The sequence below is a fragment of the Manduca sexta genome, chromosome 16, assembly GCF_014839805.1.
Source record: "Manduca sexta isolate Smith_Timp_Sample1 chromosome 16, JHU_Msex_v1.0, whole genome shotgun sequence".
Lineage (NCBI taxonomy): Eukaryota > Metazoa > Arthropoda > Insecta > Lepidoptera > Sphingidae > Manduca > Manduca sexta.
Window position 1 is genome coordinate 2237305 of NC_051130.1, and position 25928 is coordinate 2263232.

General features: G+C 35.2%; 1 protein-coding gene across 3 annotated transcripts in view; it reads right to left on the reverse strand.

Moving 5' to 3' along the window:
- The window catches only part of LOC115444103 (protein prickle), a 423151-nt gene extending 397861 nt beyond the window's left edge, over positions 1 to 25290 (reverse strand). For all 3 annotated transcript variants that reach the window (XM_037439365.1, XM_037439364.1, XM_037439362.1), the window contains exon 1: positions 25120 to 25290. The gene's annotated coding sequence lies outside the window, so the exon portion shown is untranslated. The remainder of the gene's footprint in view (positions 1 to 25119) is intronic.
- Between the last annotated feature and the right edge of the window lie 638 nt (positions 25291 to 25928).

A 25928-nucleotide genomic window follows, 5' to 3' on the forward strand; every position in this document is an offset into this window, starting at 1 on the left:
TATGAACCAAAAAAAAATATGTAACATTACCTATAAACAGTTTACCAATTTTGGAGTCGGTGCCTATAAAAAAATTATATTATATACCATTTGGTTTTGAACCTGCGGACATACGTCTCGTCAGTCCATTCTATTCCTGCCTAGGCTATCGGCGCTATGCATGTACTACATACAATACATAAACTGATCGCATTATTATTAATGTATTTATGAATGAACGTCAGTAATATTCATGGGAATTATTTATAATATACCGTTTTGAGCTGCTACGACATGAGACATTAACGAGAAGGAAGAGAGACAAAACATCGTATATCTCTGACATACGATTACTTAGTAAATATGGCCCCATTCGACCGCGCTAAATGAATACGGCCATGTTCAGTTCTAACAGACCCAGGGGACTATATCATTCTGGCTATTCAATATAAAAACGAGTTTCTAAAACTCCATCATTCTACAAGACAGCAGTCCGTCCTTGCCGCTGAAGACCTCGCCGCGGCATACGGTAATGGATACATGATCTAGCACGCTCATCTAATCGTTGATATCTCATCCTCACGCAGTGACCGTTCTGTACCAAGGCTAGTAATCCGTTAGTAGGTTACCCGCAATATTGTCACTTAATTTCCAAGAGTTGCGAGGACCTAAACCCTCACCCAAGTTTGTAAAAGCCGACCCTTGTCAGGTTGACAAACGTAGACCAGGTAAAAAACATACTATGTGAACAAACAATATGTAGATACCTAACGGTTGCAGCGCATTATAATTCAACTCAGCAGAGTTCATTGTGTCCGTCTCGTGCAGATGTCGCGTGACATTCAATGCATCTGTCGTTACATCATCAGTTAACATCTAGTTCATTCACTTGATACGATATGCAATGCGGGTACCGGATCAACGCGGACTCTTGCGACAATATCCGAAGAGTTTGATGTTAAAGTTATATTATACTGATACGACGATGCGTCCAGATAGTTTTTACTAACAAGCGATTAACCCTCTCCAGTCGACACAATTATGCCGGCCCTGTTTATCAAAATTCCATCAGATCACTGTCTGGTCTCTTACTAAAAGGCTGTCCATTACAGCCTAATTTAATTCACTCTTTTTAATTTAATAAGTTAATTTCATTTAAATGTCAATCAAACTGACCTGAATATTCTCGATTTTCAAGATTTTATGTATCATCAAATCAGTGAACAAACAGAACTACTAATTCTGGCGTTAATCGTCCTTGATCACAGCTCTGCAGTCGAACCGTAATACAACTACGTCACCGAAGCAGCACTCGTCATAATATCCCTTACAGGATTTAAGGGTGTGAGAACTTGAATATCTCGTATTTTTTAAACAATGGTCATACCATTCCGACCTTTATTCACAACACTAAAATTACACTTGTTTTAATCCGTTAGTAAGACGTTGTAATTAAGACAGAGCGCGGACGGCGGGCGTCGCCTTCAACTCGCTGTATCAATCAAATCGCAATCTGGAGCTCAATTACTAAGCCCCGTTGACTGTACCTCCAGCCGCTGCAGCATAATAATTATTGCTGGATTAAGCGATGTTGAGTTATGACCTAAACCTTTACCCACTGCAACGATGGTAAATGCTGAATTCAGTGATGACTCTTCTGTACTCATCTTATGTGAGCTCGGGATGGCATCAGTCCTGGATTTGTATATAAGCCGTATAGGTCGCGGCCTAAGCGGCAGCTTAGGGGCGGCAAATTTCAGACGACACTCACTCGATTTAATTAATCATTCGTTTATTTAACTTTAGTGCCTTCCATAATACAAACAAATGGAAAATTATTAAGTATTTTAGAAATCTACATACATACATACATAATCCTACATGGGGCGGCGGAAATAAAGTGGCCTACATTTATAAAAAATATAAATCCAGCACTGGGCGGCATACGTTTTGATAAATCATATAGAATCGATTAAGCATAGTTTTTACGACCAACCGCTCATGAGACGTCACTCTTGGTCTCCTTTTTGGAATCTGGTTTATAGTTTTAAAAATCCAACTTATTATTGTCCCATCTAGCAATCTAATTAGAACTACGCTGGCACTAAACTATGGGGATCATGAAACTCAACAATATTATTTTAAGAATCTAATTTACTCAGCCATAAAGCTGTTGCAGCGCTTTAACGGCAAACCAATTCTTGAAACTTAAGCGCATTGCCAACCAGCGGCTGCAGCGTTAATTGCAGCTGGATCTAGCTAAAGATTCCACGAACCTATCCGCATGATGAAGCAATCATAAATTGAGATGTAAATAATCATATGCCAGCTTTATTAATGATGGGTAACGGGATGACTATATTCAATATAGAATAGAATGGGAAAGAATATAGTAGATCTAAGATTACAAATGGTAGCTGAGGGTTGACATTTATAAACAATCAGAATAAAGTTTGATTGCCACGTTTACATCGACCTACAGATGACTATAAAGTTGTATCTTTTTTCGGCTATTATCATCTTCGTTTAAATAAGATAAGTTTTCAACTTGAACCTATATCTTCGATTATATTCCGAATAACTCACTCGCAATGTTGTTTTATCTGAGATTAACCCACAACGATAATAGTTTTGCTACGGTTTTTTGAGAACTCTTGACGCATACCAATTGCCATTAACGTATGACTCATTCGTTTTATCTTTCCTTTTAACTTAATGTTGTAAATGTAAGAGTTTGTGGAAATGTTTGGATAATTTTTTGAAAGTAAACCTAGAAACGAACGGTGAAGGAAAACATCGTGAGGAAACCTGCACATCATTCTCTATAGGAATTTCGAAGGTGTGTGAAGTCTACCAATCCGCACTAGGCCAGTGTGGTGGCTAAGGCCTAATCCCTCTCAGTAGTAGAGGAGGCCCGTGCCCAACAGTGGGACAATATATAAAACAGGGCTGATATTATTATAAAACTAGAAACGACAGAACGAAGTTCCCAGTTAACTGCTTCCATTGCAAATAATTGTTGTTTAATAATATCAGCCCTTTATTACATACTGTTCCATTGCTGGGCATGGGCCTCCTCTACTACTGAGAGGGCAAGGGCTACTATTGTTGTTTTAATATTTTTTAAATATACGACGCTGTCGATGTAACGGGAGAGCCTTTTCACGTAGATGAAGCCAGAGGCAACACCTAGTTATAAAAGTAACTTCAGTTACACCCAATTGCCTGGCTGTTGTCATGCAGAAGGTTATAAATCAAATTATCTGCATATAAATTATGATATATAGAATAAAAAATTAATTGCTTATATATTTTACGTGTTACATTCTGGTTCACGCGACTACCGTCAATGTGTACAATGTAATGATAATTTTAATATGAAGAAAGTTAATATGCTGAAATGTGAGAAATACAAAGCAATTGTGGTGCCAGTAAAGAGTGTCCGATACAAAACTACACAAGAAAGAGATATTGGCCGAATATATAATTGTTGTTATACCCTTTACAAAGAGTTTATTTTGCTCAGTCATCGATATGTATGTACTACGTACTAATTTGGCGTTTCGAACATTCACTGTGTTCAACTGAGTTGAACTGCAATAGACTTTAGTATGGTTAATATTGACAGCTTGTGGTTGTGTCTGTGTACGGAGTGGCGTTCATGATATAGGAACTCGAGTCTAAGTGTAAACCTGGATATAAGTGAAAAATATTAGTCAAATAAGTCAAATTATTTGCCGTTCAAATGAATAAATAGGTTAAAACAGTGACTATTTTGGTTGTCATTTTAGTTCAGATTTTGAATAAATAGTTTTTATGGGCGTTCGTGTCTATAGAATATAAGTCAATGTGCTCAGTCCATTTATGTGTGAAGGCATCCTGGCTACTTAGAGTGTGCTCTATGCCATTCTAAAATTAAACAATCAAAATGACAAGTGACAAAACATTCCATTCAAGAAACGCTGACAGCAACAAGCAAAAGTTTTCTAAAAATGACACAAATTAAAAATAAGTGGGATTGAGCGTGGACTGCATGGTAATTAGAATATTTCTAAGCAACCACTTATTTTAACTAACTATTTTCTTACGTGTTTTTCACGTCACTAATATTTATTTTTAAATTATTTCTGTTTAGAGCGAAAGTGTTAAGGTTCGTAATTTATGATATTTTTCCATATTTCAAATGGCATGTGCTGTGGATTTAAAAACTTAAAGGATATTTTTTTCCCACCTGCTCCTCCGTATGATGGGTATACATATAAACCAGTTTTTAAAAACCAGCCAGCAGTTTGGTATAAGCAGATTTATTCAAAATTTATGAAAACTTTCGAAGGAATTATAACGAAGAACATAGCATCTATGAATTTCTTCTCCGGCAATATACATCCCATTTGAAGATTCATTAAGTCAACCTCCCATTGCGTTTAATCAGCCTTAAGAATCAAACCCACGACTTCATTTCAACCTTATATTCTGCCTCTATGACAATCCACATATAACCTTACAGTTTGTGGTTTCCGGCAAGTATAATATGAAAACTGATCGCGGTTATTGTACAGAAGGACAATAAAACTAGTCTGTGTATAATATGAGGTACGTAATTCTATCTCAAATATAATCCTAAAGAGAAACTGGATATTTGAGTTAACAACTAGGTCATGAAGGAAAGTGCAACTAGTATGTACCTGAGACGTAGTTTTCTAACATCATAGCTAATTTTGGCGCCACTATAAGTGAAACGCAGTTCAAATAATATAAGGTCCCCATTGCGACTCTTAACAACCGTCAAAATTCCAGACTCCAGGCTGATGAACAGAAAAACCTAATATCGATTGTTCGAACGTCCTGGCGAAGTTTGGCGCCACTATAAATGAAATATAGTTCAAATAATATAAGGACCCCTATATTGCTATTGCGACCCTCAACAACCTTCAAAAGTTCATACTCCAGGCTGATGAACAGAAAAATCTTATATCAATTATTCCAACCTGGCATCAAATTCGTGATCTCAATGCGGCAGCCGCGTATGCATTTATACGCTAAGCCTTTTCTGACATTAGTAATTCTAGAATATATTTTTCGGCGTAGTTTTGCTCATTGAACCTATCGTTCCAACCTTGAACTGGCAACAAACTCGCTCTGCCAGTGTTACTATACAATCATTAATATATTATTTTAATCCACAACTAACAAGCCATCATAATATACACTATATACTAACACATCTATAGACTAAAATAAAACTTTGCAGCCTTTTGTATCCGCCCCGTGACTATGAAAGCTGCAATGTCTTCGAAACGTCGCGTCAAGAGGAAATTATAATATTAAAACCGCGATAAAATCCGTAAATAGTTTTATTTTAATGTATAACATTTATGTTAACATAAGAAATCATTACATCTATAGAGATATAAATGCGTAAGTGTGATTGGCTTGTTTCATGCAGAAATGAAGTAACTGACCATATTGTTATTTAATAGTATAGATTTAGTTTAAAAGCCGTTAAATAATGAAGGATACTTATATCCTGTAATAATGCAAGATCCTTATAGACCACTAGCTTTTGTCTGCAACTCCGTCTGCGTGAAATATTTTTTCCGAGATAAATACATTGAGATAAGTATTAGTGAAAAAATCCATAATCGGTTTATTAGTTTCTGAGAATATCGCGTTCAAACAAACTAGCTTTTTATAATATTATTGTGGATTATTCCGGCAAAGATTTCAGCGTGTTGGAAATGGTGAGGCTTACAGACGAGTAACTCACTCGTCACGACTATATTCGCGTAGACTTTGCGGTCACAAATGTATTTTAGCATGCAGCAATTCAAGTTTGAAACCGGATTGGTATCTGGTTTAGTTGGCGTATATTTTACAATATTCATTGATGCTGGTGTAGGGTTCCGTAGTGTGACAGCTTGAACCTTGCCTTCCACGCTGTGTGGATCAACGGTCCCTAATGATGAATCAGTGGCAGAAACCACTGATTGGTACATGGGTTCTTGAACAGTTTCCTGGGAAACCACTATGAGTAAATCTATGAAAATTCGCATAACTTTATTGCTAACGTATTTTTATTCTTCTACAAATGGCATCAATCTTTATGCTTATCTTGTTTCAGTGACAGGTTATTGTAGTAAAAAACTTCACAATGGCCTTAAGCCTTATTTAGCACTGTAGTTATTCTTCACAACACACTGTTATTTCCACTTAACTGACACTTTATCTGTTAAGTCAAAGAGTTCCAAAAACAGCAATACTGTTAGATGCACGACAACGATATGTTACAATGATTTGCATATTTTTAGCCGCAAGCTGATCGTGTCGCCGCATGTAATGCGAGTTAAAGTCTACTTACACGTCGTCGACACTTCGCACAGTTAGTCATTTTATAAGCTGCCTTGTTAGTTTTGTTCGAACAAGCCGGCTTTAAAAGGTTGAATAGCGAAGGTAATCTCTTTGTCTACATGCCACTCCGGTTACCATCAAGTACAATAAATTACTTTTGCTGTGTGCGTACAAAAGCAAAAATACTTAACAGCCACCGATAGAGCGAATTAAGCTTGGTCATTTTGCTCATATAATTTTCTTGATTCTAAGCTAACCGAATCTAATAATGTTAAACTTCTTTACTGCCATTTCGAGCTGGCTTCTAAGTTTACTTTGTAGTCTTTCATTTATTTAATGTCCAATATAAAATGTCTGTAGTTATATCAGCGACTTAATTTGAGTAATAATTAAATATTCTCATGTACCTTGACTTATCATAAGTGTAACTATGTTGGCCTACGTGATGAATAAAGCATGATATCCGCTGACTATCATAACAATACGAAGGCGCTGACGAACCCCCAAAACAAATAGTATTATAATATATAAAAGCCAAGCCTTTTTGTATTTAACTAACCTTTTGTAAACGAGGCGGGTTGTAAAATGGCGAGCGATATTTGCCAACTACATAAACGGAAACTTTTAGCTCGATGAAATCTAATTTAATGTATTCAAAATGATCTCATCTCGCGTAACGCGTTCCTCACCGTTAGGACGTGACTCTATAGAGCGATGCATTTCACATACTCACGCCATTTATCGAAGGTGTAGGCAGAGCCGCAACTAGTATGTTCAATTTGGGTCGTATTTATCCGTCCCATGGTGATAGGGGGCGAACTATTCACCATAATTTGCACAAATTCCAGACTCCGTGTGATACTAATGGATTTTTAGCGGATCAATTGTTGCAGTTTGACTAGAATTGGACTAGTATTGTACATATTTGTGACTTCTATCTTCGAAATCATATCATTGTTTACTTTATTTTAGATTAAATAAAGTAAACATATTCGCCAGATACAAATAGTTGAAAATAAATCACAAATCACAACACATTGCAGATTTAGACGCAAAAATGCCGCGATTTTCGCAGACACCATGGACGCGGCAGCCGCAGCGCCAAGAGCTTCACCTACTTCTGGGTATTCGTAATTCCTCAAAGGCTATAAACATCGGTGATGATTTCTCTCCCGTATTTATAATCAATCATATATAATATTATAAATTTTGCGATGTAATCATTATTGTCAATTATTTGGGGAATCAAGATGGTAGGACAAGTCGAGTAGTCACATATCAGACGATTCTTATGAGCTGTTACAAACAGCTTCCACCTCAACTTATCCCACAACAACGAGAGGTCCTATACTTTAACAAGGATCCTTTACTCAGTGGGACAGCGTGTCTGCCTTAATTATAATAAAGTACAAAAAACTTTAATGCTTATACGATGTAAACAGCGGATGGTGCCGCGGGCTGTTTGAACTCACTTTAAAACCCTTACACGGCACACTTTTAAAAGCTTTTGACCGGCATATTAGAAAAAGTTAAGTAAATTACTAGACCGTCGTGTTTAAATATAAACATTTTTTTGCCTCAAGATCTTTTTTTTTATTTTCTAATGGTAAGTATAATATAGTCTTTAACATTGAAATTACGAGTAATCCACTAACTGTCTTAGAAATCAAATCCAAACAATTTATACATTCCAGATCAATTAGGCACGCATATTTGATAATTGACAACATTTCATTTTTTCAATATACTCAAATGATTATATTCTATGAAACTAGATCTAAAATTATGAGATCCATATTTGAATTCATGATTTTCACTTTGAATTTTGTTTTATTCTCAAACGACGTAAGTACCAAATGACGTCATATATACGGCTCAAGACGTAATGACCCTTGCTTTGCAGTGAAAAAGAAATGAAGTGACAGTTTTTTGTTTCTCTCTCTCTCTTTGAAATTGACAGTTGTGAAGTAGGTACCTATTGTAATATTGATATTAGACATTGACAAATGAGGGTATCTTGGTGTACTACTTAATTCAACCGTATGTATGACGTCATCAAGCATTTTTCGGTTTTTAATTTTACTCTTCGAAATTAGGTATTAAAAAATATTAAAAATACACAATCGAACTCAGAGTAGAAAAATTAAGAAACGGTATTTTTGTTTTAAGCACGTTTACATTTTGAAATTACGAATTAGATTATGATTGACAGTTGACATACATCATGTTAAAATTCTCATTCAAGTTTATGTTAATCAGTGACTTACATATTCAATAACATACTCAAACTTAATAATACACCTACAATATAGCTTTGATACTATTTCAAACTTATAACCGGATCTATATCTGATGTAATAAGTCCTCAACAATCATTATTATTAGTAAACATTTGTCATTAATAACTCAATATTTCGTTTCAAATTTTATTTTAACGAAAGAAAAAATGATAGAAAATTGATTATTTATAACAATGACACCTAATAGTCAAGTATTCAAAATACTTTTACCATAATATCTTAAAGCGATAAAGTTATTGAATTAACATATATCATGATAAATTTCAAATAGCTAAAAACATTGTATCAAAAAAGTGTAACCACTAATATATAATCTGAGATAACGACAATTAAAACATAATTAATAATATAATTACTAATATTTATTTATTCAGAACAATAATAAAATTAGATAATTACCAAAATTAATACAAAGATATTTATTATGTCGTTAGTTCACACAGAACAAGATCTATTACTAAATACTCCATTTACTATCAGGTATATTATAGTGACTGCCACGCCCGCATAAAAAATACTTGATGCACAAAACGATATTGCTTATAGTGCACCCGACTAAACCCCGTATATCCAATTACTCGACCCGCATGATGAGCGGCTTGGAAAAAATCTTTTCAATGGGAGATTAAATATCATGAACAAAGAGATTCATGTTCTGTTTGTTCGCCCTACTGGTTGCTTTTAGAACGAAATTTAACTAAAACAAGAAAAATATGATCATATTATTGTAATCTAATTTTTTTGATGAATAACAAATTATTGCGTAGTATAAAAGTAGATGACAACATTAGTCTATTTGCCGAATAAATTGCACTGATTTTGCAAGGACTATTATATTGTTGCTTCAGCTTTCTAGGTGGAACATTGTAGTTACTAGATGTTTTGGACCATTCATAATCATCAACATCATCAGCCGCAGAATGTCCACTGCTGAACACGGGCCTCCCCCAAAAATTTCCCGATCGACCTATTGGCAGAGGCCCGCATCCAGCGACCTCCTGCGACTTATATGAGTTTATTTCTATTAGTTTTTTAAGCCATTGGATCTTATTATTCAGTGTGCCAAGCAGAATGTCATAGTTCACTTTGGATTTTATTATTCAAAGATTTTTAAATAATTTCTGCTGTTTATTCCAAAGCGTGGCTCTATATATTTAGGTGCCTGAAGCTGTCGACTTGCCGACCAACACTACCTATGGAACAGTTGCTAGTTTCTGAAGATTCTGACAGTTTTATTTGCAAACAAATTGACTACTTAGTCCCATTATAAGATCTTATAAAAAAGAACAAACTAAATGTATCCATCACAAGAAGCTATTACTCCAGTTAGTATAATTTACCACGAAAACGACCGACTTTTACCACGCGCAAGAAGTCTTACGATTGCCCTAAATTCACCGCTGACATCAGAATTCGATTAAACACAAGTTCTTGCTACAATTACTACGCTAATAGTCATACAAATAGCATCTAATAACATGTTCATTATTCTTGGAAATATAATAGGCTATATCTAACGCCCATTTATCATTATTTATTTTTTCTTAAGAAGTTTCATTAGTAGTACAAATAACAGCGAAGTACTAAAAATTTTAAATTTCGCCTTCATGGATCTTGTTTGAAACAATCCTCACATATTATTAACCTCCTATTCCCAATATTTTTTTTAAACAAAACCTCAGATATCGATATGCTTATATAGGAGATAAAATAGTTCTATTTCACTGTCGAACATAATCAAAATCATAATTTTCTGCACTAGTGCCACCACTTCTGCAATAGTAATGCTATTAATTTCTTCATAAAATCCTTGTAGGTTGCTCTTTTATATTATTCGGTATTTTATTGTATATAAGTGGTTCCATGGATAAAATACTTTTTCTTAGTAATGCTGTTTTGTAGTCATTTGTATGTAATAGGTTCTTGTACTGTGATCTTATATATTAAACGCGTAAACATAAGAAATCATTAAGTTAACAGTAGTTTTCAAATCAAATTTATAAAGACCAATCATGACTTCTCGCATTGTATGAAACAACAACACGTGCAGACAAGCAAATGATTTCAGTCATTACTTCTAAAACACACGAGCAAACCCTCAAGCAATATGTAAAGTAGAATGAGCAGAACGTATTATTTGTAAACGTTTGTAAAGACGCGACCGCGAGCTGTTTGTACTGCATTAGTGTAGGTGTCGCGCCGACAAATATGCTAAGGTCCTTATGACACTGAGCTTTTAAAAGCTTTTATTTATTGCATAGCATTTGTCCTTCCGGTGCAAATCCTATTTCACTTCCTGTTTATTTTAAATTTATCCATGGTTTGAATAAAATAAATAATTGAAATATTTTGCGAGATAGTAGGTTAATTATATATTTAAATATGATTCTAAGATTTCACGGAAACAATGAATTACGATGTCAATGTTTTTTTTTATTGCTTTGAATAACAAGACAAGCGTGCCGTTCCCTTGATGGTAAGCGATACGACCGCCCATAAATAGTAGAAACACCATCCAACACCTTGAATTACAAGGTATTGTTTCGTATTCCACTGCGCTCGCAATCCAGAGAAATGAGATGTTAAGTCTTATTATGTCCAGTTGTTACACTGGCTACAATGTCCTTCAAACCGGAACACAACTGTGACTACATACGGTTGCTTGGTGGCAGAAATAGACATTGCGGTGGTACCTACCCAGGCGGACTCTCACATATGAGAGACCTACCACCAGTAAAACTACTCAAAAAATGTTTAAACTCTTAAATTATTAATAGTAAGAAAAATAACAAACCAACGATTAGTAAAACCATTACTAACTTTTATTGCGTACTAGCATCTTTAAAAACATTAGCATTTAAAGAAGACATTACTTTAATACGATCTTATCCAGTACCACTAATGGAAGAAATTCTAGAAAATATACTCATCAGGAATCTTTTCTTATCCACAGCAAGGCTAATAAATAGGTCTAGATTCTAGACTAGGACAAAAAAAGTAAAAGCTCAAGACTGCACTGAATAATACATCGTTTGTATTGAGAAATGTCACTTAGCGGTAAATAGCTGTCAGGCTGCCAAAGACATGCCGATGTCAATTAAAACAAGATGGCGGACATACTAAATATATTTTACTGCATTAATCAATTAATCGTATTGATATAGTATAAGTTTGTGGAAATGTTTGGGTGTTTATGACCACATAAGCTGGATTTTATGACATTTTACACATAGACCATATGAATTCAAATAAAGAGTATATCCCAAAGATGTATTCTAGAATATTTTTATCTTTGGGTAAGGCCTTTACAGTTGCGAATTCGCGAACAATGAATATTGAAAATCTTTATTTGAATTTATCTTTCTAATTATAATTTTTATCACATAAAAGCTGTAATAAATCAACATTATAGTTTTATTTTAATGTCAAACATTCGTAAACATAATAAATCATTTTGTTTGAATTACTTTTCTTCGTCTTGGACTACGACAAAAACCATTGAGCTATAAATAAATCTATTCAAATTAAACGTAACAGTATGTTAATAAAGCACAAAGGCGATCACATTCCCACTTGAGATATCAATTCTGATATGAAACTATAGTTAAATTGAAAATTAAGTTATGAGTCAAGGCAGGAGAGGGACGGCGGCCTTGCGCGACCGTTGGAAAGCTGACGTCCCGAACAAGTTCTGAACGTGTTGATTACGAGCGGAGTGGTATTGCCTTTGAGAGGTTAGGTTCCATTTGTTTAAACATATTGAATTATAGCCTGATTGGAAAAATAAAAAACCTCGCTATATTGTGGTAGAATGTGGAATTAATTTCTTATATTGGCAACGTTAATTTTAAAACTAAATCAACGTACACCCAAATCATTTTTTTACTTTCTAAGCTAGGGTATAAAATATGAAGAATGTTTAAAAATGTGTAGTGTGCGAAAGATTTTATATCCTGACCCTAAATTTTGGACCGTAATACACAAGATATATAAAACGTAAATATTGCTTAGTCTTTGTTACAAAATTATGTAGAGTTTAGGATTAGACTCTTTTGTAATAAGAATAGCTCATAGATATCTAAAGAACACAACAGACGTAATTTATATTCCTATGCAATGTTAATTTTGTCTTATCTGTATATTAAAAATGTTTAGGAGATTAACTGCTCGTGGTAGGATATATTTTATATCCGCCCGGATAGCGACTACCGTACACAAGGTATTAGAACCCGCCATATTGGCTCACGTAAAGGTATCGCGTTCCGGTAGCCTGTGTATACCCGGTTCCAACAGGCCGGCATAATTATGTCGACTGCCGAGGGGTAATCATCTCTCGTCAATGGACATTCTATTGGACCGCACTCCACTTCCCATTAGGTGCAGTGGGATCACTTTGTCATGCCCCTATAAAAAAACTAAACTCAATGTATAACTACAGAAGAGTCATTTTACCGTGCTAGTATAAATAAAAACTAAACTCAATGTATAAGGTCAGTCGGGGGAAGTGCGCCATAAAATTTTCATAGCTGGATTCAATTCAAAATAATTTCATTTTATGCTGACTTAAGAATGTAATTTTATTAATTTAAGAATATTTGGTATTTTGTGATAACAACCTATATCCATTCAAGGAAATCGGACCATAAATTAATAATATTTTGATCAAAGTAAAAAAAAATGGTAGTAGGCGCACTTGCCTCAGGAAATGGGGTAAGTGCGCCTGTGTAAAAAAAAATGCCAATATGAAACATAATAAAGAAAACACTTATTTTAGTCCATAGAGAAATAAGTTGTACTCGCATTGCTCTTGGATAATTTTTAATCACTCAATATTATAACAAACTATGGCTGTCAAATCAAATTCGGGGTAAGTGCGCCATATATATGTAAATCAGGGCTTCAAAACATTTTACACATTTTTTTTGCTATATAAGATTTTTGCTATATTAGAGTTTTGTGTGCGGATATGTTGGAATAAAAAAATGGTAACCCTAATATAAAATCCACTTTATTTCTAAAAACTAAAAAAAAAACATACAAAAATGTAGGAATTAACAATTTTGAATGCGTTGTAACTCAACTACTTAGAATTTGGCCTTATGACTTTTGATATGTTTTAGCTGCATTATATCCAGATTACGTGCCTGATCGAATAGTTGCAACCTATTCACGTACAGTTGCTCTAGACCAAGGTATTTCAGTTTTTCTTTTGTAAAAAACGAATTAACTAATACGCCCTTTTATTTAAGTCGGCTAAAAAATAAAAATACCTTGAGTACAAAAAATTCTGCTGTTAAGTATAACATTTTAATAATAATAATTCATATTAGTAAAACTTATTCTCAAAAAAGGTTGGTTATATATGGATCAGGGGCAAGTGCACCATACGACTATTAAGTGTGGCGCACTTGCCCTACTCGACAATTTTTAGGTACATTTTTTCGCATTGCTAAAAAATCCTTTATTTTAGTATATATAAATACAATTCTGGCAGGAAGTTAAAATAAAAGGTTTAAACTATGTATTCACCTTACTGGTTTACAGAAATATGTTAAATATCTTGAAATATTTGATGTTATCTTTCACGGGGTCATCTCTGTATACAGGTCTAAATGACACTTAAAATAAAATGGCAAATAAATCGTATTAAAATGAACATAGCCATTTATGTTTTTTAGTGGAACTGTATTTCAGTTAGTAGCATAGATATAAGATTGCGGTAATTGTATAACATCAATAGTTTTCGTTTTTTTTAGGGTAGGTGCACTTACCCCGTCGGCGCACTTGCCCCGCCTGACCTTAACTACAGAAGAGTCATTTTACCGTGCTAGTATAAATAAAAACTAAACTCAATGTATAACTACAGAAGAGTCATTTTACCGTGCTAGTATAAATAAAAACGAAACTCAATGTATAACTTAGTAATACTGCTTAAATAAATATAAACGTGTAAATGACACCGCCATGAAATGTCAAAGGCGTCTAACTGCACATTGATCACGCTTTGCACGGCTTCAATTCCACATCTAAGCCCGCGTGGAATACGTAGTTCCAATACAACAAATTACTATATTGCTTTCAAGATGTGCCATCACTTAAATATTCAGCATGCAAATAATATAAAACTACCCCCCGAAGCAATTCTTGTGCGCTTGGTCTCCACACCAAATGCACGCATGTATGGGGGCACATTTGCCGCGACCCTAGGCACACAGTACAGTGTGTATATCACATGTAAATAAACATTGAGGCTTCCTCTCCCGTCCAACCATCGTGAGAAATCTCCTTCTCCTTATTTTCACTTCCTTCCCTCTATCCCCTCACTTATTCCTCCCGGGCCCTGCGACCAGATAGCCGTGGGTCGCCAGCGTACTGTCCGTTGTTACCCTCGGTGATAACGATAGGGCACACCAAATCCTCACAGGGACTGCCGTGATTGTTAGGCCAGGGGATCGCTAGTACACCGTTCGCAGGGTACCCCCGGTGAAAACCACGGCAGATACAAAAAAAAATAGAATAAAACTAGACATGAGATAAATTATAAAGAATAATATTTACTGATGGTAACGACATCCACCATTTGTTAAACACCAATTAAATGTCAGAATTACAGCCACATAATAAGGAAAACAAATAACAACATTTTAGGTTTAGGCATGACCTACCCTGAACAAGTTCTTCATACTGTTACTGGTGACCATGAGTTCTTATTTATATGTCCAGGTCTATATTCTGGTGATCCCTCATCATACATCTATGCTTCATCATAAAATATATTATGCAATCAATAGAATAGGGTAATTTATTATGTTTGATTTTGTACATTATTTTGTTTGCACCTGAATATAATTATACAAAAGAAATTATTCTGTTAAGTTTGTATCAAAATAAAGTAATTATTCATATTTGGAGTATTGTTGTGATCAAAATTAAGAGCGTAGTACAGTTATCGCGCTATCTCTTTCTCACGCACGTAACGTTATGGCCGGTTACATTCGTTGATGTTACAGTTTTTTATTACTTTTAATTGACAACAACCTCTCTCACTAAATTCTAAAGTTTAATAATATATTTAGTATTGCCTGGATTTTGAAAATTTTTTTCCTTAGATTTTAGATGACATATTTTTTTGATAAAACTATTTTTTAAAAGTAATCAATTGCCATTTATCCTATTGCTCTAGAGAACTAAGTATGACATAGTTTGGGCATGGCAAGACTTCTGCGTGACATCGTAACTGTCATGCAGAATTGAAGCCGATATGCAGGTGTTTCGCAGGCACGCGCGGCCACCTTTCGGCCGTATATGCACATTTCACCGTTTTTAGTTCATTCTAAATTGCATATGTTTTGTGTACAATGATATTGACTCTGAATCATTTGTATGTGTATTGTGACGTCATGTTTCGTATTCGTTTGGCCGATTATAGTTGAGAATTGGTAACCGATTTTACGTCGATACAATTGTGTGTTTATCATATACAATTATAAACATAAGCAACTATATTCATATAGAAATAAAAAAAACTTTCCTTTTTGTAATTCATATCGATATTAATTGTTTTTTAACATCGTCGTATCTAAATAAAGCTTTTGAATTCCTCAAATTAAAATTATAAATATTATTAAGAATTTAAATAATGTTTTGCGTCTTGCATTTTAACGAAAATTCTTAATTCATAAACACTAACAAACTTCATTCTTTATTACAACACAGTTATCCATAAACCATACGATATAGAAACCACCTTATCTATAAATTAGTATTTACATGTATTTAAAGCTTTAATTTGTTGCCCATTTACTATCATTCCCTACATACAAACCTAATGCAGGTGGGCATTTCCACTTAAAGCCGATATCGTTGTCTTCTCACATAAATAACGTCTATAACAGTGCCGTGACCAGTGATGGACACACCACAGATTATAAACTAAGCATAAACTGAGGAAACGCTCGACCTTACGACCTCACGCATTCGTCTCGCAGAGGAATTCGGATTAGTGGTAATTCTTTTGATAATATGTATGTATTTTAAACATTTTAAGCTTTTAGAAGATAAAATTAATTTAATACTTTTATGCTAAATTCAGTTTTTCTATAAAATTGAAATGATAAGCAAGTTATTAATGTAATGAAAACTTGAAAATAACCCACATCGCGCCTTTATCGCCGAAGAGATAGACAGAAGTCCAACCAGAGCACCAACTTGTCGCAGTGTATAGGTATTCCGTCCCATGATGTGATAGGAAGCGAGCCTTTCGCCGCATTGTGCAAAAAATTCATACTCCGGGCGGATACTGAGCAGAAAAACCCAATATGAGTTACCCGACCCGGGATTTGAATCCAAGTCCTCAGTGGCCTCGTATCGCTCACTCAATACAACTATACCATGAAGGCCGTAAACTTTAAATTAAGTACAAAATATACACCAAATAGTTGTTTCGCTAAGACGAAATTAAAAAAAATCTTTTAATAATTTCTTTACTTAAACGTAGAACATGCTCGCATTATCACGCAATAATTGTCCATACAAAGACAAACATAACCAGATAAACTGGTGTAGTAGATTCCTTTCTGCTTCCCGGCGGCTGATGTGTTTGCACAACAAATTGTCACCGCGCCCGTTGTAACTTGTACAAACTACAATAAATTGTTACAATCTTCAACCCTATCCACATTTTCTTTTAATTTTACGATTAAGCCATTTTGTAACATATACATTTTGTATGTTATTGGTAACTTTTCAGCGTTTTGAAAATAAATTAGTAAGGTCAGAGGGCCCTATTCCGTCTACGAGGGCACACCCATCTTTTTGCAATTACGGGTGTTTTAATCTAAAGAGAGCTAGCTACCATAGCCGTTCAGGTAAGAGAGTAAAAAATGACCTATTTACCTATACGGTATACAAACTTGACCTCGCCAGATGTCGTACATAAAACTATATAATATAATTGCCATCTCCAAACAAAACTCTTCAAAGACGGTAATTTTAAGTGTAGGCAAAGATACATGTAATATATTAAATTCTCGTGTCACAGTGATAGTTCACAAACTCCTTCGAAACGCCTCGACCGATTCTCATGATTTTTTTGTCTATAATTGGTAAGTTTGAGAATCGGTCGTAAACTATATTTTAAGCACAAATATTTTGTTTTAATTTTTTTTTATAATTTGGCATTAAAAAAATCATATAACCCTACATTTTCACCCTTCTACCACCAATCTCTACCTTTTTATCGCGGTTTTAATATTTTTGTTTTTTTTTCCTTTAATTTTTCATCAAAACAATTCTAAATAATGTATATGGCAAAAAAACGTTTGCCGGGTCAACTAGTAATGTATAATATTAACAAGTACCACATTAATTTCAGAGTTTAACTACGGCTTTCCGATTTGTTTATAGCTTCTCATTTCCTGCAAGCCAGCTGATGATTTAAAATCATTACCGTTCCCGCTCCCTGTAGGTAGACTGTAATATCGTGTATTAATTTATTCACTAGAATACTAGAATAATGCATATATATCAATCAGTTTCCTACACTCATACACAGATCAAACGCTTATCCCCGAAGGGGGAGGCAGAAGTACTACTAAAGCACTCACTTTTCTTTTCTTAAATGTGATAGGGGGTGATCCTACCGCCATATCGGACACAAATTCCAGATTCCGAGGTGATACTGAATAGAACGATCCAATATCACTGCCCGACCAAGGATTCGAACCCAAGACTTAAGAACGGTAGTCATTATGACCACATACCCAATATATCTACACCATCGTGGCAACCTCAATTTTAACCATTTTCTATTCCAGGGTTTTTACTAAGACATTTTAAATCGATATATAATTAAATATTGATCCACGAGAGGGTTGACTTCAACTATACTGAAACCTTTCTGCAAAATATTCGAAAAAGCATGCTGTACCGACCCTTTTATAACAAGGAAGACTTATTGTAAAATACCGTTCCCATCATAACCAAAAAGAAGGCAAAGCGCATCATTTATATTTTTTTACGAACTAAATAAATTGAAATTAGCTTTTCCGAGTGTAAGACCATAACTACAACCTCTCGGCATTCGGAGTAAGAGGTAATCCATTGCCTAACACGATTGGAACAGTCGCACTCATCCGCAATCGATCTCACCATTGCAACATAGCCGTATGTGAGTAGCTTACTGACTAGTTAGTATAATGTCTTCGAAATTAATTTATTAATTGATTTGGCAACTATTATTACAGGGTTAATATACAGTAGTTTTATACAACTATTTATTTTTGCTCGCAGCTTCGCCCACGTAAAGGAGTTTTTCGGGATAAAAGTCCCGCTATATATTTTTCCGGGATAGAAAGGAGCCTATAACCTTCCCAGGATCTTAAATTATCTCCATACCAAATTTTATAAAAATCCGTTTATTAGATATTGAGAAAATGGATAAGATACAGACAGAAAAGCGAACTTTGTTTTATAATATGTATACATAAGAAATTGTAGGTAGTTTGAGAAATTATTTTTTTCGACAACTTTGTTAAACCTGCGCAAGGCTCACCTTGTCAATCAAGTTGGTCTTACCATGCCTACCACGATATAGATGTAATATATGCAACATTACTTAAGAATCATCTTCGAGCAATTGGCCTTGAGCGATTTCGTTCCATACTTGACGTCGAGCGGTACGGGCGATAATATGCAAAGATTAACGAATAACCTCTTTAAAAAATATTTTTTGGGTACTTTTGAAAATTATAAAGTATCAAAATATTCCTTGTTAAATTAACAATCTTATGGTGTTGGTTGTAATTTCATTCATATTTGTTTTCTTAATCATCTTAAGACAATAAATATGAAGTCTCATTCATGCTATGGTCTTATTACAATATCAAAAAACCACGTTTTCACTTCATTGCTAGAGCAAAACTTTTCTTTTAACATAATCTTCAGTGGATATTAGAGCTCAATTTTCAACATCCCGAGCATTACATTTTGTCACGCCGTGCGCTGTGTAAACAATTATTATTCCATTAGACGCTGGATTTATGTCAACGGCAAAAACCTGTTCAGCATTCGATTTACATTACATTTGATTACATGTGTATACTGTATGCATGTATAATACGAGTGCCTATGTTCTAAGGCATTAGTGTACAGTCACATAAATGTTCCTCCTTAAATTCCTATATAAAATACGTGTACAATGTACATAATCTCAGATGTATGATGTATTCTGCATTACATGACGTAATTTCCACGAGATCGCGGCTTATCCCTCGTCAGCCCAACGCGTTGAATGCAGACTAACTAGTTGCGGTTAAAACGACTCTTCATTTCTATTCAATGCGTTATGATGTAACATTTATTTACGGTTAAATCCGCATTATGGACGGCTTTTATATTTTAAATATATTTGAAAAGTATAGCGTTCTGTTTTTAGGTCAGTTAAAATTTTGTCATACAATTTTCTTGATTTAAGACTATATACCGTAAGTACCAATATTAATTATTCATGTTGAACTTACATGATCTGCACTGGTGACTGCCTTAGTGACGTAGTTTGTATTATAGTGCGTATGCAGTACTGATGTCTTGGGTTCGATTCCCGGCAATGTGATATAGGGTTTTTCTACTCAGTATCAGCCTGGAGTTAGAAATTTTTGTCCAATATGGCGAAGGCTCTCCCCTATCACAGCATGAGACGGAATATACACGGCGGAATGTGGGTATACAGGTTGCGCCTCTGCCTACCTCTTCGAGCATATGAGGCGTGAGGGTACATGTATAAAATTATTGTTTTAGTCATGAAATTACTAAGAGGCAGTTCGTTGCTATCTGTGCTATAGTATGACTTCAAATATGCTTCTACGGACAATTATTCGGTCAAATTTATACAAGGCTCAAAATATACATTTTCATCTAACTTTGAGCAGATAATCCACTAGTTGTGGTCTGAAGGCGTTGTAATCCGCGACTTTGGCTGGCTTCTGTGTAACCCAATCTCTGTATAGTATTATACAATTTCTTTCTGAACTAGTCTACTAAGACTACTGCATTTTTATGTGTGTGGAGGTTTTCATTCTGGGTTATAATTGACTGCATCGGTGGCGTAGTTCTATAGCGTGTGCGGTATGACACCGCCGAGGACCTAGGTACGGATCCTAGGTTAGGCAAAGTGATATTGGATTTTCTATATCAGCCCGAAGTCTGGAATTTGTGCCTTACATGGCTATAGGCTAGCCCATATCACATCATGGGACGGAACACACAGCCTGGTTACCTAGTTGCACCTCTGCCTACCCCTTCGGATAAAGGCGTAATGTGTGTTTTATAAGTAACTTCTGGATACATAACATCGGAATATCTTTCTCTGAGGCCAAGCAACACTTCAAAAGCAATTTTATGGTCAAGATTATTGGACATTGTAGCCAGTTTGACAATAACTAGAACTTAACATCTGCTCTATGGAAATACTTTCCACTCCAGCATTAATTGAGTAATGCGGAAAACAAGTCATTATAATACAAATCACTACGTTCCGACGAGCACGTAATCACAAGTTCGCTAACATGTTATACGGATATATTATCTGCACTGCGAATGATAGTTTTTTTTAATTGTTTTGAATGACGAGACGAGCTCGCCGTTCGCCTGATGGTAAGCGATACGACCGCCCATACACAGTAAAATACCATCCAACACCTTGAATTACAAAGCATTGTTTGGTATTGCATTGCGCTCGCCATCCTGAGACATGAGATGTTAAGTCTTATTATAACCAGTAGTTACACTAGCTACAATGTTTTTCACACCGGAACACAACAATGACTACACACTGTTGCTTGGCGGCGGAAATAGAGATTGCGTTGGTAGCTACCCAGGCGGACTCTCACATATGAGCTATCTACCATGTCATGTAAACATTTACACTGTAAAACATCGTGATTCGAAAGCTTTCGATTCAAAGCTTAAGAAAGTTATTATAAAGAAACGAATATTTTCATTCAAAAACTTTTTAACGTCGGCATTGTTTGTTGTTTATGGTTAGAATTTAATAGTTGGAAGTATTTAACTTTCTTTCACGTTAAATATGGTGTTTAATTCAAAGATTTGGTTTTGGAAACTAGTATTTTACTTTGAATTAAATTCAACGTTGTTTTGAAAAGCCACATACTTGATTTAAGAAAATAAATATTCTTTAAATATGTGAATGGTAATACTTAAATGAGCCAAGAAAATTATTTCCAATAAAATTAAAACTGATCTCATTTTTGAATAATTATTTGGAATATTTGAATCTAAGTATGAATTGAATTTGAAAATATTATAGACTAGAATAATCTCTTGGACGCATTATATTTACTTTGGTACTGATATATTTTCGCACGATAGAAACAAATTATTGACAGAAGTGTCCACTTCCTCCACTCTTCTACAAAAAATATTACATTGACTAATAAAATAAATACAAAATTAAATACTTAAGTGTTGTCGCAGCGCAATATCTCGCTACAACGGATTAGAATTAATTGTTGAATAAATATTTTTCTTTCTTTACACATTGAACACACGCTGTGCCATATACTTGCGCCGTAGTGCTCAGTGATAAATGTCAACCCTGCTGTGTACTGCGGTATATCGTTAGCAAGCCTGGAATGTCACTGCATAAAAGTAAATACTGTCAGTATGAAATATCCAGTTCCAACAAGCCGGCGTAATTGTACCGACTGCACGGGTTAATCATCTCTCGTCAGTCGACATTCTATACGTATTAGACCCCACTCTACTTACCATCAGGTGCAGTGGAGTCACTTTTTATCTCTCGTCAGTCGACATTTTATTGGTGGAGTTTCTTTGCCGTTCAAGTATAAAAATAATCCACTGGACGTATATCTGACCTAGCAAGCTGTCATCACATGATAGGCAGATTCTTATTTCTTACTAATATTATAAGTGAGCAAGTTTCAGACGTTTTGGTGCTTTAAAAATAAACATACAAAAGTGATGAACGGAATTGCATCATATGTGGTACTTAGGTAAACCATATGCTGGATTAACTATCAGGGTACTATAAGTACGAAAAACGAAAAAATAACTTATCACGGATAAAACGGAAAAACACTTATTAAATACAAAGCTTAATAATAAATTGAAGCATCATAATGTTACAACGAAATGACAAAATTGCCATCACTGGCAATTGAAATGATCTAAGGGCCTACCATTTAATTGGATTCTCAATTTTCAATTACGGCGCCTGTCGTCTCACTTAATGCGCAAATGATGAAATATCATCAATGGAAAGTGAGTGGTCTTGCCTTGACCGCGGCTTACGATCAGCACCCAAGAAGAATCAGTCATAGAAAACATATCAAAAGATGACGAAAATCTGCAGAAATAAAATAGTAAACGAATATGCCTTAAACATAACTACTACAAGAAGTGATATTCACCACTATAAAAGGGTTGCGCAATGAAAATTAATTTACTACCTATTTTGTGAGCATAGAAATGAACTGCTCTAAACAACAATAAAAAAACAATTGAATTTTTTATTCTCTGTATCATGTACCGTAGTGTATACCTCAAACTGATTTTGAAAAGAGTAACACCAGAGTTTCTTGCCCGTTCTTCCCTGGTGAGAACTGCTTACCGAACTGGTGATAGTGAATATTGACGAAATCGAAATAATGTATAACATTTTACAGGTTCAAATAAATTTTATTTCATTTCATGTCCACCACTGACAAGCAGAAGACGCGATGATAGTTCATGTTTAATCCAATAAGAAATAATTTAATATATGTCAAATTGGTGTCGGACTTAAACTTAACTAATAATAGTTCAAAATAATAACACTTCAAACTTCACTGTTACCTCTTAACGAAAACATCGATAACTGCACTTAGGCGAAGTTCACACGATGATACCCCGGCACTGTTATTTAGAACCATTGCGCGAAATCACGGTTGTTTACTGATAGCATGTTCAGCCCGAGCATCAAACCCGGGGCTTCGAGCACGGGAATTTCCACCTATTCAGAATTGTATAAGGGGCTAATTTTTCAATTAGGTAATTCGGATGGATATTGTAATTTTACAGTGAGGAGAACTTGCCGATGCGACAAAGTGATAAAAGTTACTTAAATTATATTATTATGATTCAAAATTGTATTAATTTGGTGTATTGTGTTTTTTATATATTCATTAATATATTTAGTTATTAGTTATACATGTTATAAGATGAAAGATTTCTAAAAAAAATGCAATGAAGCCTATATTGTTTGATTTGATTTAATATATACAAAAATAAACGTCAATTAATTAACCGAAAAACCAAAAACATTGATCATTTATAAAATCAATCAATATTTACAGCATCTCCATACAAAATAAGCCGAGATCGGCTAGATAGTCAAAACACAAAATGCAAGTCATGTTCAAAAGACAAGTTGAACCGTCGCGTTGTTCCCGCTCACTACGGTTATTGTGTACTCTACGAAACAGTTACCTATAAATACAGGAAACGGGCTTTCTCACTGACACGTGGGGGGAGGACGGTGTTGTGGAATGTTCATCAACCAATCTGTAGAATAGGTATTTAATTGTAGTGTTGCGAATCGATAAACGAGCGGCACTTTGTGTACTACATTCTTTAAATTTACGATCAATTAAATTATTCGATTCAAGAAAATCAATTCCATAAGTCGTTCAAAAACAGATTTATAATATATGTAAAGGCGCACACAGCCTTATAAATGCGTCATTATAAAAATACGAGGACATAAAGCAAAAAACACGTAAGTATCTACACGATAGGAATCTGCCAACGTTTTTGTACTTTTATATTGTGAAGAAAGGTTATGTTTATCCTAGTTTTAACCTTTAATTACTTAGTAAGTACTTATTTTCAAGTTACTACGTAATAACAGGTTTTATTATTTCTAAGGAATTAAGTACTCAGCGAATGCAATCCGTGACTGGCTGTATTAACGAATTCTATTTTTAAATTTCGAATCAACCATTTTGACAGAAACAAAAGACATGTCGGTTGCTTTGACTGCAAAAGTATTGCACAGAATATATAATTACGGTCGATTTACCTTATTTTTAGCCGCTAAAGAATATAACCCATAGAGCACTCACCATTTAATAAGGAATAAAGTGACTGGTTTGCCAGGAAAAAATATCTATAGGTTTCGATGAAAGGGGCGTATTGACGGTGCCATGTGCACTTGCTGTACGCACGTGCTGAAGGGTTACGGGTTACTCGCATGCCTTAACCCGAAACAGTGAAAGCTTAGCAAGGAGTTATAGCCCTGCCGGCAATGCTCGAGCGCCATCGGTGTACTATATGGGGTAAACGCACTGTGCAATCTTGTTTACTAAAATATGTAGCTGGTTATACGTTCGAAATTAACGGCCGTTATGAAGTAAGATGCTAATTATGATTGAGTGATCTGTGTACTAAGGGGTAGGTTACATGTAGGGCTAGTTACCGTTGAATGGCGCGCGGCCGTCGAACCTGAACCGGTCAACGCACCATATCTCAGACAGTAGCACACACTAGGCATCCACTCACAGCACTTGTCACTAGCACAGAACGGCAGACGCGGCGGACTCGGCGGTCACTACACTCGCGGCCGCGACACACGTGGCTCGGGGGCGGGCGGCGGGCGCGCACTGGCTGCCTCGGCCCTCGCGGACCTGCGCCCGCGCACCGCTCGCCCGCCACGCAGCTTTTTTGCGCGATAAAAAGCTCAGCACTGGAGCAAGCGAAGCTTCAAGCCCCACGGACGCATGATTTACTGCGTCCTATTTCACGTATGTTTTGATGTTTCGACCGGTTAAACGTATTTAATAAATCATTGTAATTGTTGGCGCATTATCACAGTTTATGGCGGTTTAATTAAATCGAATTGGAACGTTTAAAATCATGGGCAATTAGAAAAGCGGTGTTGGGCGGTAGGTGCAACTTGTCCCGATGGCTTGTTTATAGCAGGAGGTAAACCGTCACCGAGTATAAATAGTTATAGTAAACAATATAGGTACAAAATTATTGGCGCGGTGCCAACTTTATAAGTATTGGAATTAAGTAAAATATATTAAAACTTCAACAACCTCAGCATACACAACACAAAGGGAACCCGACACAAATTACTATACATATAAATGTGGTTTGCAAATCGTTCTAATGATAATTAAATTTCAAATAAATTACCAAAGAGAATTCGGTAGGTATCGGGTCATACAGACCCTTTGACACAGATACACCACAAAATATCAGCTATTTTAAGCCATTATGAGA